Source organism: Mustela putorius, unplaced genomic scaffold, assembly GCF_011764305.1.
Source record: "Mustela putorius furo isolate JIRA1106 unplaced genomic scaffold, ASM1176430v1.1 tig00000083_pilon_pilon_pilon, whole genome shotgun sequence".
Classification (NCBI taxonomy): Eukaryota; Metazoa; Chordata; class Mammalia; order Carnivora; family Mustelidae; genus Mustela; species Mustela putorius.
The window spans coordinates 2,295,816-2,311,568 of record NW_025421273.1 but is presented as its reverse complement, the minus strand read 5'-3'; positions in this window follow the sequence as shown (position 1 = coordinate 2,311,568).

Genomic DNA, 15,753 nt, shown 5'->3' with positions numbered 1-15,753 from the left:
GAAAAAAAGAAGTACGGGCACCTGGGTGGCTCAGTGGGTTAAGCCTTTACCTTCGGCAGATCATGATCTCAGGGTCCCGGGATTGAGCCCTGCATTGGGCTTTCTGCTCAGCAGGGAGCCTGCTTCCCTCTCTCTCTGCCTGCTTCTCTGCCTATTTGTGGTCTCCCTTTATGTCAAATAAATATATCTTAAAAAAAAAAAAAAGAACTAATTACAGTCATGTAGAGGTGGCAATGCCATCATGACTAACAAGTGAGATTTCAACTGTGTGATAAATTTGTCCAGAGCTTTAAATTATCAGTTGAAAATATAATTTTGTGAGCTATGCAAAATGATTGGTCATCAAGAACATATCTGAAGGTGATGTGGCATATATCACAAACTGGAAAGTTTTGGTCTGTGGGTTATATCTGCCTTTCATATTAAGTTTTACTTTTAAATTGAAAATGTTATCCCATAAAATATGCTTTTAAAATTAATATAACTGAATATTTTTAAAAGAATCTCCCATATAATCTACTATTCTACTTGTCTTAAAAAAAATAGACCTGGCAACACTGGGTTTGCATTCCTACCCAGCAATAAATGGAAGGAGCTTCCCAGCCCTCTGGGTAAAGCACATACTCTGAGTCATGGCACAATTTCTGTTTCGTGTTTTGTGTCCTCACTTTTAACATAAGCTTATATTTCCTATATCTAAGGCTTCTTTACTGACTGACTTATGGCACTGAGAGATTTGACTATTCCATTCCAGGCCTATAGAATAGTATCAAAAAAGAAAATATGCAATGTAGAGAAATTAATTTAATACAAGGAAGAAGAACATTTCAAAATTGAGAGTAATTAATTATGTTAATATTACTTTTCTTTAGTTAAAAAAATGTCCACTTAAAATGTCCATTAATTCAGAACATGATGCGCCAAACAAGACTTTAAAAGGTTCTGCATACAGGGTTAATAAACCATGAACCAACGTTTGGTAGAGACCATGATCAAGCAAATAAGAGAAAGAGTCAAGAAAAGAAACATTATAAAATTGGTGACAAATAAAATAAATAAAATAATAATGTGCTAAGCTATGGGACAGAAGAAACCCAAAGTGAAACTTACAGAAACTATCTTTTTTTGAATGTTGATGATTTTATTAATTTTTATGATTTGTCTTTAGTTTCTTAATTTCTAGTTATATTACTATATAATCATCAAGTATATTATTTTTTAAAAATAAAGATATCTATTGTATCTAGGCTATCTCATGAAGAGATTCTCCAATTCTTCAAAAAAAGTTAAAGTGTCCATGGTACAAGGACTTTACCTACAAAAAAGAAAGCTTCAAAATCCCTAGACATCCACCCAGCTGTTTCTATCTTCTGTTATATTTATACTGATTTATCTAGCATGGCATATAATTAGTTGTTTGGGTTATTGAATAAAGCCTGACTGTACTTGATTATGATTCAGAACACATTATTTATATTGTCATTATGAAGGCAGTTTTGAGCCAAGGTGCATTTCAACTTTTTTTTTTTAACTGAGAAAAACATGGAGAAAAAAAAATGGTACATAGCTTTTCCTAAATCACTACAAATTATTTGCTGTATATGCTTAATGAAAACACTGTGGTTTTTAATTTTTTAAAAAAATGTGTTTAGAGAGTGCTAAAATACTCATATCCACATAACAATAAAACTTTTCTTCATAGCCTATAGAAGCTTTTCACAGTTTTTAAAACTAACTCAAACTACAGGTTTACGTACTTTCTCATAAATTTCATTAAAAGGAGTTAATTAATTTATATTTATAATGCATATGGTATATGTTTTATGATTCCATCTATTTGCCATAGTGGACACAGTCATATTCGTGGAAGTCACAAAGCAAGAAAGCAGGAATTATAGCTGACAGGGATTCATTCTCCTGTAGGACCAAAGTTTTCATATACCATCACTTTATTTTTTTAAAAGATTTTATTTATTTACTTGAGAGAGAGAGTAAGAGAGGAGAGGGGAGAGGGTCAGAGGGGGAAACAGACTCCCTGCTGAACAGGGAGGCCCGATGCTAGATTCGATTCCTGGACTCTAGGATCATGACCTGAGATGAAGGCAGCCACTTAACCAACTGAGCCATCCAGGCGCCCAACCATCGCTTTAGATAATATAATATTTCACACTAAATCTAAGATGATATGTTTGTTCATTGTTCTCTACTACTGCAGTTTTCTAGACTGTTTTCCGGGGAATCAACTGTTTCTGTTTTTTTTTTGTTGTTTTTTTTTTTTTCAACCTCTAATGAAATATTATCTAAATCCAAAGTAACTGAGGTGAGCTTTTTTTTTTTAATATTTATTTGACGGAGATCACAAGTAGGCAAAGAAGTAGGAGGGGGCGGGGAGGGAAGCAGGCTCCCTGCTGAGCAGAGAGCCCAATGCAGGGCTCCATCCCAGTACCCCGAGATCATGACCTGAGCCGAAGGCAGAGGCTTAACCCACTGAGCCACCCAGGTGCTCTGAGGTGAGCTTTTTTTTCAAAACAGCAGTGGTTCTGGAAGACACGACTGATACACAAGTATTCAAGGGAAATCTTCAGGTAATAGTCCAGACATCTAATTTCAGTAGAATATTTTATAAAAGTTATAAATATGACACCAAATTTACCTTCTAATTTTCCTTCAAGGTTTTCACTAAAAGTCACAGTATAGTTTAGGAGTTGTAAAAGTCTTAATTTCTATATCAGAGCCTGCTTTCATGTGGGCTAGGGATGTACACAGCATGCACACTAAGCATTTCCCAATTGCTCAGGCCAACACACGGAGACAAGTGTGGAGACAAATTGTTTTAATTCTAAGCCTAACTCAGCTATTCTAAAGGTCAGATGAAGACTAGCCAAAGAATGTGAAGACTGTCTGGAAGTCCTTAACTACTGTGAACTACTGTAATAAATTGGTTAAAATTTCCCCATAACTTTTTTTTTTTTAAACTGGACTGTTAGAATTTTGGTGTATTTGACTATTCTTGTGTAACTTTGGAATGAGACCAGCTCCTCTTTTACAGGGAAATTTGACTTAGAATTTTTAGCTGTGGAATTATTCTTGCTATATGAGGGAGACAATGCTAGCTTCTTAATTGAAAGAAAATGTGGTTTTTAAATTTAATCAGAAAATACAAGATAAATTTGATAGATGGGTATGATGGGTATCAAGGTAGGATGTGCCCCTTTTCTCAAATTCTGCCATTACAGCTGCCTACTATTCTTGGCTAACATCTATTTCCATCAGAGGCATCCCTGTAAACTAAGAGCTAAGATCTTCCACAGGCTCTCTTATTCACCCACCTGAATCTTATAAGACCCTGACATGGGTCTTATAAGAAGCATGCCAAGATTTTAGTTCAAGAGCTGATCCCTAGCCCAGTTACTTCTACAGATTAGGACACATCAAAAACTAATTTTGTCAAATTCCCATCTGTGAGACAAAACGTCTACTGCCAAAGCACAGTGTCATTTTGCCCATCTGGGATTAGGCAAAATTCTTGAGTAGTTCAGAAGCAGGGACACTGCAATAAGTATAATTACTTTGGGGATTAATTAGGTAAAAACACAATGACCAGAGATTATAAAATTAGATACAAAAAGCGACGAAAATATGGGCACACCTTTCATTGGGTCAGAATTATTTATAAGTATCAAGGGGGCACCTGGATGGTGGCACAGTCAGTGAAGGGTAGCCACTTGATTTCAGTTCAGGTCATGATCTCGGGAGTGTGAGATCAAGCCCTGTGTTAAGCTCTGCGCTCAGCGCTGAGTCAGCTTGGGATTCTCTCTTCCTCTCCTTCTGCCCACCCACTCATGCTCTCACTGTCTCTAAAATAAATATATAAAATATTTTAAAAACATATATTTACAAGTATCAAGGAAAAACTGGGATTCTTAGAGGGAGCAAAGTTATGACCAGGAGAAAATTTACTATTCTGACAACAGACCCTGCCCCCACCCCCGCCATTTAACTTTATGTCAAAATTCACATAAACTGGTTCCTCAGAAGTGCAGGGCATGTGTGTCATAATTTATTTGCTGCCTTTAGCAACAGGCCGTGTTCAAGTGACAAGGAAGCAGGTATGGGCTACCTTGCAACTATGTGGTTATTTAAACAAAAACAACAAAACTAGCTTTCCTTGACATGTTTTGTCTGCAATGCAAATAAGGAGGTGGTCCCCAAGACCAGAAGTTTCTTCTTGTTTTTCAGAGCAAAGTTTCCATAGCCTCTTGTCCACAGAAAATAGCAAGAAAAAAATCTGCTGTCAGGATTGATTGACAATTTATAATAATTAACATCGTGAACAATAGACTGCTTTCCTTACTCCTACTCACTAAGCAAAGTACTCAAAGTCATTGAAACTGCTTGAGAGATAATAAGATCTAAAGAACTTGCAGGTGTTACACACAGAGGCAATGAGCAATGCAGTCATTATACCACTCTAATTCCAACCAACACAATCTCCCAGACAGTTGCAGAGAAACTTAATGGTGACTCACTTTAAGGAGGAAGGTTCTTAAGTGTAGCCATGAGCCATAAACCTTTGGAAGGAAGATTAGTAGGCAATTTTTGGCCTCATAGTTATAACTGTTATGGGTGATTCTACCCGAAATTTGGCTTCTGTCTAGCTATATTTCGGATCCCTTCAAACACCTGTGTGCCTGCGATTTGCTGCGAGGGTGCCATTGCCATTTTCAGGCGAAGAATTATGCCAGCTGCTTTGGAATTGGTAAGGGATCTATTTGAGACAGAAAGAAGCCTAGGAAATGACTGAGAGGGAGAAAGCATACAATCTAGTTTAGGAGTCATGCTTTTCATGTCACATAGATGGGATTTTCTTTCCCAGGGTTGTCTTTTTGAATTCCTCCTTGAAATAGCAGGAATACTGAATTCTGATGAAACAACACCTGTTTCAACCCCAGGGCAGGCTTTTGGGCAGTAATCCTTTCGGATACTGATTCATTCAAATCTGCTGAATAATTAGTGAGTCAACTTTCCTAGTTGATTTCCATTCCTATGGGTAACTCTTAACTCTTCTCTAATTTGAATTGTTTTATAAGATAACTCCAGAATACAGCTTCTAACAAATGAAATCCAAGTTTATAAAATACGATTTTCCCTTTGAAATGTTTTAAAGTAATATTTAATTTTGATTTTTTGCATAACTAAGAATAAAAACTTCCTCCTTAAACTATATGTATTTACTTTGTATGCTGCAGTGTCACTTTATACATGGCAAAAATAAAAATACAATTTATGACTCTACTGACAGTAACCCAGCAATGCCAATGTGTTCTTATGACAGTGATTACCTTTTTTATTTTAGATATCTTTTACTTTTTAAATGGAATCACTCAAAAATGAAAATGACACTTATTTGTTGATTTCCTATAGATAGTTCAGTCCACGAACAACACCCTTTGCCTAAGTTACTACTGACAATACAAATGTTCCATGACCTGAATTTAATTACATAATTTTAAAATAAAAGCCTTAGGAAATTTGCATATACCAATATACAAATATTAATGTATACATGCGATCCATAAATGTTTCTAACTATGCTTTTTGTCATGTAAATTGATACTGCTAAAATATTTGACATATATTACATAATTCAATATATTAAAGACTTACAAATAATTTAAAACCTTTAAGTCTTTCATATTATATATAAAAATATTTAAAAGAAATTCAGCTAAACTCAGTTACATTTTTTAGTGTAAATTATAGGCCATAGGCCAATTGTAAGAAAAGGGGGATAATAATAATTTTAAAAGAGATTCAACTAAAATAGTATACATTCTCAACCATGCTGAGCAATCACACAATCAGGGAGATTGACACTCTCATCCTCTTGATTCACTGCAATCTGCCCTCTGTATTTCTACTGAAACTCTTCATACAGAGACCTTCAGTGATGTTATTTTTAAAAGATCCAACAGATGACATGCAACACAGAATTGTAAAAACTGCATTGAACTATATTTAATCCGCATTGAGGAAGGATAGGCAGGTGGAATACCTATTCAATAGAAATGTGTGTGATGATACAAAATATACTTTAATATCTCCAATAAAGCTTTTTGAATGTGTTTTAATTTGTCCAACTATATTATGATTAAAAATGTTACATTAAACTTTTAAATGCTAGTGTAAGTCCAGAATAGATACACAAAGAGTGGTAGAAGAGAGAAAATAAGACTGAGTTATAAGATCATGGGGGAAAAAGTTGAAATCACACTTCAAATTTTAGGCAATGGTTATTTTTAATCAGTGGGTTTGGGAATAGATTTTATTTTACTTGCTGCGTATTCTTCTCTTTTTTAAATGTTATACAATCACAAACACTATGTGCAAAAATGAGATTAAAATAATATTAATATATATAATGTGAAAGGGAAGGTATTAATGCCTTAACTATTTTTAACCCACAGAAAACTAATTCTGTGCAATTTTTAAATTTAATATTGTAACCTCTATTACCTTATTATATATTTAACATGTCATATTGTTATAGTATTAAAATGCTGATTATTTAATAACAATGAATAGCTATCACTATGTGAAAAGAAATCAGATTTAAAGGGGTGCCTGGGTGGCTCCATTGATTAAGCATCTGACTCTCAGTTTTGGCTCAGGTCATGATCTCAATCAAGGTCCTAAGATGAAAGGGCACCTGAGTGGCTCAGTGGGCTAAGCCTCTGCCTTTGGCTCAGGTCATTGTCCTGGGGTCCTGGGATAGAGCCCCACATTGGTCTCTCTGATCCACAGGGAGCCTGCTTCCTCTTCTGTCTGCCTGCCTCTCTGCCTGCTTGTAATCTCTGTCTGTCAAATAAATAAATAAAATCTTTCAAAACAAAAAAAGGTCCTAAGATGAAGCCATGTGTCAGGATCTCCACTCAGAGTGGAGTCTCTTGACTCACTCTGTTCCTCCTTCCACTTCCTCTCTCCCTCAATCTCTGGAATAAATAAATAAAAACTTAAAAAATAAAAACCATAATTCTTAAAACAAGAAATAAGATTTCAATATTTATGAAACATTTTGAATAATTCACCTGAAATTATGACTATCAACTATCGAATATAATTTTTTACATACACTTCAAAATTATGTCATATTACATTGCAATAAATTAAAGCTATGAAATTATTTTAACAAAATGTTTGAATTTTGAATATTACCATCATTATATTCTTATTTTTAATATTTCTAAAAATGGGTATTGCTTTTTAAAGGGAAAGAAACGTGTACATGTACAAAATTAGCAATAGAGATTTCCTGACTGCTCAGATCACACTCAATGAATTTTTCTCTCTCAGACTGACCCTTGTGAAAAGACTGATGGCATAACAAACTAAAATACCATTGTGAAATGTATTTGAAATGCAGTATCATTTTTATCAGTAACTATAGGTTTTGGCTGTTTTGTTGTTGTTGTTATTGTTTTAATTTTAAACTAAGCTGTTCTGAGAATGACCTGGTGAGATATCTGGAGAACTGTTAGTATTTTCTTTGATCCTGTTAAATAGTCATGTGATATATAAGTTAACAATACGGTCATCTTCTAGTAGTGGAGGCAATGTTTATGGAATTCACATCCACATCTTGTATATTTTATCTACTAATATACAGTAACTTAGCATTGTTTTTGTTCAGAATTCTCTTAGCTCATCTTTACTAGGGTAAAAGAAACAATGCTTCTGTATTTTAATGTAGAATATCATTGTTTGAGATTAAAGAGCTCTTTTGTGGGTTTAATTCCATCTAATCTCAGGGGTACTTAACAATTTATGAAAGATGTGCATCTTTTTTTCTTGTACCATGAGACATAAATGTATAATATTTAATATATTATAAATACTTAATAAAATGTAAAATAAGTTTGCTAAACTTTCCAGTGCATTACACAATGAAAAAATGAATAAATTTAATAAATACTATTGCAATATGTTTTTATTTGTAAGGGTTTATTTTATACTAAGCCTTTGCAATAGTAATTTCACTTAATTTTTAATCAAAAGTGTCTATCCTTATTTTTCATACAATTTAAGTGATACATTCTTCAGTGTTTGGAGGCCTACAGTCACTTGGAGTATATTCTCAGAGGGTTCAAAATATAACATTAGACTTCTGGTTCACTTTGATATTTTCTTTTATGGCAGCTATAACAAATAACCTAAGGTGGTTCTCTTCTGTGATAAGGGAATATTAATTCCCAGGAACAGATGTGAATTTCTCAGTTTTCTTGCCAGGTACAATTTGGAAAATACAGTTGCTATTTTTTTTTTTTTTTCAATTTCACTTTTCGCTCTTCTGACTCAGCACTGGTTATGCAGCTCAAAATGAAATACACCTTTGATAAAATTTTTGAATAGGACTATTAGAGGGCACTTTCCAATACTTTTCCTTTTTTTATTTGCTGTTGTGTTTAATTTCTAAGCATCATTTTGATTGACAATATATTAGAGAGATTTAGATAAACATTTGCATAAGTTATGTCTAACTACAAAGTCTTAGGGCAACTACAAAGTGTGAACAATCCACCCCAAACTGCCCTCTTTTCTGACCGCAGCTTCAAGTTGGAGGAATAGGATATACTGAGCTACCTTTAAATTTGACAGTTCATTAAAAAAAAACTCACAGAATTCACTTAAAGTGATTATATTTGTGGTTAGAGCTTATTATGAAGGAAGAATACAGTTTGAAATCAGCCAAAGGAAGAAATGCATGGGGCAGAGTTCAGGAAACGTTCCAAACATGAAGCTTCCAATGTTCTCAACTCACGGTGTTAATGGAACTGTTACTTTTCTGGCATTAATATGCAACAATGCATATTGAGTATTAGTAACCAAAAAAGCTTCCAAATCTTTGGTGTCCAAAGTCTTTGCTGGTGTTCAATCACATACTACCCTTATGGCTGACATTTATTCTCTGGCCACTGCTAGAGGTTAGGTTAAAACTATTATTCCCTAGTCTATGGTGGAAGAACTGATACCATGTGGGCCAAAGCATCTATCATGAAACACATTGTTAGACTGCTGGCCAAAGACTCCAGGCAAACAAAGTCACTCCCATCAGGAAGGATATTCCAGTGGCCCAAAGACCATTTTGAGAATGAAGGCCAAGTCTATCTTTGTGTAAAGTTAATTCTTCACTACATAACAATATAACTGGAACTGAGACATGCATATTAAATTTAGCAAATGTGCAATAATTTTTATTGTCATTTTTCTCATCGTTGGTATTTCCAATAATTCCTGTTGCTTAAATCACAATTAGCGTAAAACCATGATATAATTCAGGGAAACTGCCTTGCATATCATTGGGACCTTTCACTGTGGATTTAGAATCCTTCTGGTTTTGTATCTCAGGACGGTTTTTAAGTCTGTACCATTTGAAAACTCAAAAAAGAAAGTATTTTCCCTTACTTGTTTCCAGAATCAGGCCCAAAATTAAAGGGAAATTCTCATGGGTACATCCTTCAAATCTCACTTCATGAGGATACTTTTTAGTTTTTTTTTCCTTTTTTCCACAAAATACAGGGGAGTAGAGCACATAGCAAGCTTTCTTTTCCAATCCCTTTCCTTTCCCCCTTCTCTATGTCCCCTTTCTCCAAACAGAAACTCCTTCTTATATACTAACTAGTCAACTAGTGAATGAATCTTGTGAATCCCATTATCCACACAGTATTCAAAATCAATAAATGAACAATAAACAAGTTTGAGTATATAAAATGAAAGTACATAATTACAAACAACAAAGAACTTCTAAAAAAGGAGACAAATGATCCTACAGAAATTTGGAAAAGATTATTAATATGAAATGTAAAAGGAAGATACACAAAAATGACGAAGCATAAAGAGATGCTCAGCCCTACTAAAAAGTAGAAGAATACAAATCCTGAGAAAAAAATTTGCAACTTTAGCAAAATGGATTTCCAGGAGCACATATTATTGAATACAATTATTATTTTGAGATCAAGAACAATATTTACATTGTCTTTTGATGTATCCCAAGGATTAGCATGTTAATTTGCACATTGTAAACACAACTAAATATTAGTTAATGAATGAATGGATTTCAAAGTATAAATATGAAGTGAATACATTTTGCTTGTGATTAAACAAATTCATAAGCTTTGATCATTAACTAAATAAAGTATAATACCAATATTTTTATGCAATTTGAAGAGCTCACCCTGGACATATTGCTGAATCTATGCCTAGCCCAGTCCTACAAGGAAGAAGTAGATTGTAGTAAGTGTCTAGATGTGATGAATGCATTTAAGGCATCAGAATACCAAAACAACTTGCAAAACCTTCCTATATTAACTAACTCCTTGCATGTATATGTTATATATTTATATACATACATATCAATTTAGTATCTATTTGTGATCCTCATAATAACATGGTAAAATTCATAGTATAGGATGGTTTTGTAAGCATTGTAAGAAAATGACAAAACTACTCAAAACATTGAATAATACCATCAAGGCTAAACAAACTTAATAATTAACAAAGGCACTGGAAGTCTATTTCTATCTTCTGACTCAGTCCATTACTTGTCTTCTCTAGTATAAAAAATTTTTCCAGTTAAGCTCTAGAAAACACCAAATTTGTAATCGTACATCCAAATTAACACTGAAAATACTAGAGGGAACCTGGGTGGCTCAGTTTATTGAGTGTCCAACTCTTGGTTTTGGCTTAGGTCACGATCTCAGGGTTGTGGGCTTGAATCCTGAATTTCGCTCTGGGCTCAGTGGGAATTCTGCTTGAGGATTCTCTCCCTCTCCCTCTCCCCCTCCCTCTGCTCATGTGCTCTCTATTAAAATAAATTAATAAATCTTAAAATAATAAAAGAAAATCATACAATAGTACAAATAATTAAAGCAGAGATAACAATTTTATATTGATTTATATATATATTTCTAATTGTTTTTCGTCTAGTGCTTTCTAAACACTAATTTCATATCTAATGCATAGGATAGACAAAGGGAAAAGATAATCAGGATGATGTTTTTCCCCTTTCTCTTATTAGGTTATTGCTTTTATAGCTCAGTTCTTTTTCAGCACTATCATTCTTTTTCAGAGTAGCAGCCCATTGGTGTCTTCTACTCTTTCTTAGGATTACCATGTTCTTTTAATTTTTTTTTTAATAGACTTTAGTCTTTAAGGCAGTTTTTCGTTCATAGCAAAATTGAGAAGTAGATATGGGGATTTTTCATATACTCTAGACCCCACACATACACAGCCTCCCCACCTATGAGCATTCTGTCCCAGAGTGCTACATTTGTTGCAACCAGTGAACCTGTGTTGACACATCACTATCATCCAAGGTCCACAGGTTGCATTAAAGTTCACTCTAGGTAATTCTACAAGTTTGAATAAATGTATAATCACATGTGTCCACCATTTCAGAATGCTATAGAGTGTTTCACTGCTCTAAAAATCCTGTCTGCCTTGCTTGTTCACTTCTCTCCTCCCACACTTCTGGCAACCAGTGATATTTTTACTGCCTTTCATAAGAGTTCACACATAATTGGAATCGTACAGTATGCAGGCTTTTCAGATTGACGTCTTTCATTTAGTGATATAAAGTTAGGTTTCCTCTATGTCTTTTCATGGCCTGATACCCCATTTATTTTTAGCACTGAATAATATTCCAACCATCCTTTTGTGGATAATTGTTCTTTCAATCTCAGCAGGGCTTTCTAGTCATTATGCTTTCACGGTATATTAATTTTAAACAAAAAGAATAAGAGCTCAAAGAGAATATTTGTTCTCTTTCTGTTTTGATACAGAATGGACTTAAAATTTGAAAGTTATGATTTATTTAAGCTTTAAACAGCTAAACCAACTTAGCTTATATTTGGTTCAAATATTCCTATTGTCTTGAGAATGTTATGCTCTCCTAAGTTCTCATAATTTGAATTTCAGATTTCCCCCAAACTAAAATTCTAGCAAGCATGAACATTATCCCACTGCCATATAACTTAATAAAATCAAATAGCCTTGATTTATAAGGAAGCAAATGTGTGTGCTTATTTCTGTATGCATTTCTTACCTATTACAAACTGACCAAATACTTTATCATCAGCATTATCATTATTATTATTACTTTAAAATGTATTTATTTTTTGAGAGAGAGGGTGTGTGCAGGGTGAGGTACAGAGGGAAAGGAAGAGAGAGACTCCTCAAGCCAACTCCCAACTCCCAACAACTCCCTGTGTTGGGGATCCCAACACAGGACTTGATTTCAGGACCCTGAGATCATGACCTGAGCCAAAGATAAGAGTCAGATATTTAACAGAGTGAGCCATATATGTACTCCAGCATTATTATTATTACTATTTCCATAATTTTCATAATTATTATCCTTATTTTGTTCTTTTCTTATAAATTCTATCAAACATACAAAATAAAAACTGAGGGTTTTTACACTTTACACTTTGACACTTTAAAAATTAGAATCATAATATACAATTTCCCTACATAATATTTTAGAGGAACTTGAGTTGTTTGATTTTTAAATTTTATTTTAATAATAAAATGCATTCCTTTTTAAAGTTTGACCCAAATGACACACTTTGATAAATAATTTTGCTAATTTTCTGAAGAATAAACAGTATCTTTCTGGGTAAAAGTTCATTGAGAACTCGTGATTTCATACTACTTAAGAAAAGTTAGGAATTCTTAAAAACCAAGCATTATTTTTTTTTCTGGCCCATATATTTAATTTCATTTGCAGGTATTATAAAACAAATATATTGCATCAATATAAATATTTGAATTGTGTTGACTAGGCTAACTCAATAAAATATGTAATGAAAAATCTCTATGTCATAATCACTAGAGAAAATGCAATAATTAATAAGAAAATACCTTGATATTCTCAAAACACATATTTTAAAAGAAATGTATTATAGTTTGTTTTTTTTTAAATATTTTATTTATTTATTAGACAGAGAGAGATCACAAGTAGACAGGCAGGCAGAGAGAGAGAGAGACGGAAGCAGGCTCCCTGCTGAGCAGAGAGCCCAATGCGGGCCTCCATCCCAGGACCCTGAAATCATGACCTGAGCGGAAGGCAGCGGCTTAACCCACTGAGCCACTCAGGTGCCCGAAATGTATTATAGTTTTAACTTTCAAAAATAAAATTGTCTCCTGCTAACCTACATTCTCTATTGAACACAGGCACTAAGAGTTTCAAAAGCCAAAATGCTATATGTTCATAGGAAAATATAAAATGATTCTGTTTTTCCCTCAAAATTAGGCAGAAAATACTGAATATATTTGTCTCTATAGTGTAGTTACATTAACAATATTACATATCGCTTTACATTTTACCAATATTGTTTTTCACAATTCTAGATGTTCAGGATCATTTCAATCTCCCAGGTGCTCCATAAATGGTTTTGTTTTAAATTCTAACATTTGGCCCCTTGGTGGCTCAGTTTGTTGGGCGACTGAATTTAGCTCACGTCATGATCCTCGAGTCCTAGGCTGGAATCCTGCATCAGGCTCCCTGCTCAGCGCAGTGAGTGTGCGTCTCTCTCCTACCTTCCACTTCTCCTGCTATCACTGTCTCTCTCTCTCAAATAAATAAATAAAATCTTTAAAAAAAAGTGAAGTAAAAATAAAGTCCAATATTGTTTTATCTCACAACTTGACCTTAGCATCTAAACTATTTTAGGGGCAAAAAATATATATATAATCAGTAAATAGTGCAATAAAGAAAAAGAAAAAGTAGTCATCATCTCAAAGAGACGTCACTCAATTTTTTTAAAAAAATTCATGATAGCTAAAAGATGAAGTGCCCCCAAATCCATGGGATTAATACAAGAAAGGAGATAAGTATGTTGTTAAAATATGTGTCATTGTCTTTCTTTTAAAATATATTAAAGAATTATGTCATTTTTTTTAAAATATCAGAAATAAGCATTGTGTTTATTGGAATAAAAACAAAAGGAAAACAGAAATGTTTTTTGGTAGGGCACTTGAAGAGAGGCAGTTATATATTAGAAACAAAGTAACCTTAGATAAGAACATCTGGCAACAAGTTTATCATAACTGTTTATGAAAGACAATTATTTGAAATTTATGACTTGAAAACAAACTAGATTAATCTTTTGTCTTATAAAATTTTAATGAGTAATACTTTCATTGACAGTTTAATAAAACTTCTCCCAAAAGTAAAAATATTCCCTATAAAACAATCCAGTCATTTTATACAAAGTAACAATTTATCTAATCCATAGGAATAGGGGAGAAAAGCTGTCTAAATTTTAGAATAATATAACTTTATTGGTATAATAATGTAAAATAATTTAATGGATATATTAAAGCCTTATTAAATTTTCTAAATGATCTCAACTAGGCTTTTTACACTTCTAAAACATAGAAGATATAGTGATACAAGAGTGCCAATAACAACAAAAAAAAAGTTTTTTGTTTTTTTTGGGGGGGGTTGATTGTTTGGTTCATAGAGAAGGAGAGTATGCACCAAAGGGCTGCGAGCAGAAGAAGAGAGATAGAGAAAGAGAATCTTAAGCAGGCTCCATGGCCAGTAGGGAACCTAATGTAAGGTTCTATCTCATGACCCTGAGTTCATGACTTGAGCCAAACCAAGAGCTGGAGACTTAACCAACTGAGCCACCCAGGTTCCCTGCAAAGGAAAAAATATTAAATAGTTCCTTATTAATTTTGTTTCTGTGTATTTTGTCCCAAAACTGTTAACTAGGGTATTACTGGGGTTTATGAATGTTTTGAACTAGCCCAAGACGAGATGAACAAAATCCTAAAAGGGATTATAGACACTAAGGCAGTATGTTTACATACTGGATCTGGTTTGATGACTGTGATTATCCATTGTTACTATCATTATTAACTGAAGAACAGTAATCAGTGGCTATTTTATTAGGAAACAATCATTACTTACTTGTAAAACAAGAATGTTAATCTAGTTTATCAAATGAATATTTACCCATTTTATATATAATTTTAACTTAACAAATTATGATTTAATATATGGAAATGTTTCTAAAGTGAAAAGAAATATAATTTTGAAAATATGAATAAAAAGAATTGATATTACATAAAATCTCTAAAAACCTCATGATATATATATGTGTGTGTATACATATATATACACACACTTATGTAAATAATAATGTAATTAATTCTTTCTAAATATGAATTGAGTTATTTCACCATAGAAATATATATTTTTAAGGTGTATACATCTGTCTTCAATAATCAAAAAAAATTAGTTTCTTTTATACTTAATTATAAAAAAAAAAGACTCAAAAACCCCATGCTTTCTCCCTTTGGTATGGCTCATCATTGAAAAACTTCAATGGTCCTGTTTGGTTTGGTCCTTTATAAGCACCTGGATGGATCTGTGGAAGTCTTTAAGACTTGCACAAGTATAAACTTGAGTTCAACCAATAGTGCTATTGACCACTTAAAGCTAAAAGTAAATTCATAGGCAAAATATAATAATCATAAAGCTAGTAGATGCCTTCCATTAATATTCATAATGAATAATTGTGTTTTAAGAAGTAAGTTTATCTAAAAAAACAAACAAACAATTACTGATATCATACCCAACTCTAAAAGCAAATTTATGAAAGTCAAAACAAACGAATAAGTGACCTCTTGTTCATCCTTATGATAGGACATAGTGGACCCAAAGGAAAAAACATTGCATTTGTATAA